Source organism: Neolamprologus multifasciatus, chromosome 7, assembly GCF_963576455.1.
Source record: "Neolamprologus multifasciatus chromosome 7, fNeoMul1.2, whole genome shotgun sequence".
Lineage (NCBI taxonomy): Eukaryota > Metazoa > Chordata > Actinopteri > Cichliformes > Cichlidae > Neolamprologus > Neolamprologus multifasciatus.
The window spans coordinates 13240600-13244890 of record NC_140445.1 but is presented as its reverse complement, the minus strand read 5'-3'; the positions used below and the strand labels follow the sequence as shown (position 1 = coordinate 13244890).

General features: G+C 41.0%; 1 long non-coding RNA gene across 2 annotated transcripts; it reads left to right on the top strand.

The window, feature by feature from the left end:
• Positions 1–352: 352 nt before the first annotated feature.
• On the top strand, positions 353–2202 carry LOC146513901 (uncharacterized). Of its 2 annotated transcripts, XR_014874835.1 has the most exons (4): positions 358–896; positions 995–1033; positions 1157–1406; positions 1491–2202. It is a non-coding gene; the product is annotated as an uncharacterized LOC146513901 (long non-coding RNA). The 2 variants fall into 2 exon arrangements; XR_014874834.1 differs by having other exon boundaries at positions 353–896; positions 1157–2202.
• Positions 2203–4291: the final 2089 nt, after the last annotated feature.

Here is a 4291-nt window from a genome sequence, read left to right as displayed (position 1 = left end):
CATCTGTCAGGTCTACCCTGTCTAGGGATGCTACTTGCATCCTTGTTAGCATTAAGCAACAGCTTAATTCTCATCCAAATACTGTCTACTTCCAAAAACAATATGACAAAATAGTAGTAGTAAGGACTGATAAGCACTTGAGCCACCAGTAAGTGACATCATGGTAGCTACATCCGTCTTTTATATACAGTATGTACTGTTAACTAAAATGATATTGCAATACTTTAGTACATTATTTAAAAAAACATAATATTTTTTAATACATCTAACACTAATACTAATAATGTAAAAGATGTGCTTTTGCGGTACAGCTTCAGTTCTCAAAACAGAATAAATTCTGACATTATGAAACTAGTTTATTGTAGGTATAACATGTTTCACTATGTTTAGTTACTGTCTTTTTAATGTCTTTGAATGTTTAAAGGGACCTAATGCGTTCATGCTATTCTTGCATTTTATTAGATTTTGGCCCAAGGCTCATGAATAATTTATAAACTAGCCAGTGGGAAAATTTAAGCATAGGAACAGTGTTCTAATTTGTGGAAATCTGAAATGTTTTTTGTTCTCACAACGACCAACCTTCATCTTTCTGTCTCTGCAGAGCCCCATTCTCTGCCTCCAGATGAAATACATGTACATCATACCAGCTCCCTCACTTCACATTCTCTACTTGAGTGAAGTGTCATCTGCAGCTTGAGGAGCAGGGATGAAACAAGGCTTTGGTGTCAGCTTGTCTTTGTCCTCAGGGACAAAGACAAAGGTGACAGGAGGAAGACAAAAGACAAGATTCCTCCTCAGTGCTCCTAAAGTCGGACACTCGGTGTGAAGCTGTGAGCTAGATCAGTGACATGAAAGTGAAATATGGTGGATGGGGGCATGAATATGCCCTACATCAGGTAAGGTATTTTTATTTTTGAATCAATAAATCTGTCTTTGCTTAACCTTACACCATCCCAGAACAGTGTGATAATAATGATAATATTTCCATATACAGTACATACAGTATGAACAACCGGCTTTCAAAAAACTTGAGGTAAATAATGTAAATAAACCCATATTTTATTCATAATAGAACATAGAAAACATATCAAATGTTTAAACTGTGACATCTTACTGTTTCATGGAAAATATTACTTCATTTTGAATTTGATGGCAGCAACACGTCAAAAATGTTAGGATGGTGCTGACTGATAAAAGAGTGGACTCTTACACACAACTGAGCTGAGACTTTCGATTCACAAAAAAAAAAAAAAAAAAAAGAGATTTCAACACACAAGAGAGACTAAGAGACTCTGGAGGGAAGTGGCTGGGTGTCGGGGCAGAAACTGAGACTCAGGAGGGTGATCCACTAAGAGAGAGGAGATGAGAGTTAGATCCAGAGGGAAAAGAAGTTGTGGTTCCAAATGGTGAGTAAGAGTATGTCAGGCTTACTTGCGAATGGAAGGTTATCTGGCCCAGGAGGGGTTAACAGGTTTCTTTGTGGCCTGTAGGTGGTGGAGTGGAGGAATTTCCAGGAATTAACTGTGAAGAGACAAGTGAGTGGAACATGATGATGGCGACTCCCCAGCTCCACTGGGAAATGGACTTGAAGAAGGCTGGGGGAAATTTTCAAAAAGTATTGGACATATAAAATTGTATAGACAATATCATCAAAAGAGTTCAAAAATCTGGAGAAACCTCTCCATGTATGTGGTAAGGCTGAAAATCAATACTGGATACTCATGAGCTTCAGGGCTTTGGGCAGCACTGCATTAAAAACAGGCATAATTCTGTCATGTAAACTACTTCATGTGCTCAGAAACAGTTCCAGAAATGACTTTCTATCGAAACAGTTTGCTGTCAGATTCACAAACACAGGTTAGAGCTATATCATGTCAAGTAGAAGCTTCATGGATCATGTTCATGTGAACATGATCCATCTTCTCTGGGCCAAAGCTCAATTTAAATAGATTGTTAGAACTGTTAGTGTCAGGGTCCCTGTGCCTACCCGGTCGGCTCAGTGTGGCTACATATGTTTTTATATTCTTTTTTGTTCCTGCTCTCTCCCTTCCCCTCTTTCCCTCCTCCCTCTGCCTGGGCGGAGCTCACCTGTGGGCTCCTGCCCTTGGCCCACGCACCTGGTCGCAATCACGCACCTGTGGCTCATCACGAGTGTTCCAGCTCCTTTATAAGATGGCAGCTCTGTGTTTCTCGTCGCTGGACTGTTGCCGACCCTCATTCCCTGGACCAACCCCTGTGTTACCTGAGTGATTGGAGTGTGAAGAGGAGCGTGAGGAGTGGACGGAGTGTGTGTGACTTTCGGCGTCTTTCCCGTTCGTGTGTGGACCCCCGGAGCCCGGCTTTCCCCTCACTTTTGTAAATAATCACCTGGTGTATCGTAATAAAGACTCTTGTGCTTTCAAGACCTAGAGCCTGCGCGTGAGTCCGTTCAGTCCCGTTGTGACAGTTAGAATTCTTTCTGTGGACGATCTACTCCCCTTTCCTATTCACCCTCTACACCACAGACTTCAGCCACTGCACAGAGACCTGCCATCTTCAGAAATTTTCTGATGATTTAGTTCTTACTGTCTTGGAGCAACTATGACCACATAGTGACCAAGTAAAGTATTCTGATTCTGAAAAGATGCCACATTCTCAGGACTGAAGAGACAAAAACTGCCCAGCTTGTTTCTGTGTAGGTTCAAAGTGATCAATGTCATTGTATTCAAAGGAGCTTGGAAAGAAAGCGACTGGAGTGGTCATTGACCCACTAATGATCATGCGCCTCATCACATAAATCAAGTTGTGAAAAAAGGCATGGGTCATGACTAGGGATGGGTATCGAAAACTGGTTCTTGTTGAGAACCGGTTCCCAGTGTTTCAATTCCTTGGAATTGTTTGCCATTTTTGCAAACGATTCCCTTATCGATTCCAGTCGCCCCGAATGACGTCACCACGTTGCGGAGCGTCATTTACCTGGCAGGAAACACGGCGCCTAAGCGGCTCAAACGCTCAAAAGTTTGGTTTTGCTTTACGAGAATGGATGACAACAGGGCAACTTGCAATACTTGCAAAGTAGATATTTCATTTAAGGGAGGAAACACTACAAATATACAAAAGCATTTGCTCACAAAACACACGATGACCTTAAATGAATGTCGTGTTTTTAATTCCGCTCCGGACTCGTGAATCTCAACCCAGCAGCAGCGGTAACGTTTGCACGTCCTCTCCCGTTAATGCGGCAGGTAAATAATCAACTAACAGTGCATATTATGTTAGCGCGATCTGCCTTATTACAAAACCTGCTATTACTGTGCATTTAGGTGACCATGATGAGAAAGACAGACAGAGTCTGGCTCAGATGCTGGCAGTTCTCACTGCAGTCTACCATTAGCGTCTCCTTTCAGGCTAGGATAGACGAATGTCACCGAGCAGTGACTAAGTTTATGGTCAAAGGTTTGCACCCATTTGCCACAGCAGATGATTTTCGGTAAGTGAATGTGTTTAATTGTAGGCAGGGACATTACTGGATATTCTTGTGTAATTGCTACAGAATAATTGATGTTATACTTTGTTATTGCTACAGAAGAATATTTATTTTATTATTTTACATTTACAATTTTTTTTCCTGGGGACCCTGTGACACCCCATTGAAGAGCCGTAGGCTGTGGATCTCTTAAGATCTCACTGTTGGGTTTGTAAGGCCATGTTACTCCTAAATTTCTATCTTGTTCAAAGAGAAGATATAAAACAAAGTTCTAAGCTATTAGACCTTAGTGTTCTCCTTTTTTAAAAAGAATCGATAAGAGAATCGATAAAGAATCGAATCGTTAAACAGAATCGAAAATGGAATCGGAATCGTGAAAATCTTATCAATACCCATCCCTAGTCATGACCATCAGAGGTTTCAGCTGAAATGACGAGTTGGGGTTGAAGCGCCAGGAAGGGATCTCAAAACTGCATTGTAGATGGCTGACAATTGGTTATCTGTTCAATGATTGTTGTTCACAGTAGACATCTACGACCATGCAGCTTATTATCAGTGCTCAGTTTAAAAACCTCCCTCTCTGATGGTATGGGGTGCATTAGTTCAAGAGGTGTACTGTACTTAAGTAGAATTTTCAGGTATCTGTACTTTAGTTTTACTCCTTCAAACCTTCAAACATTAAACTGATTTGAGACTAAATATTAACACATAAAAGACAATGCTATTGGTGCAACAATCACCATGGGTTATTGTGATTCTGACTATTGCCCCATAGTCAGTGGTTAAAGTGTGCTGGTTGTTTTTTGGGGGAGGGTTTTTTTTTTT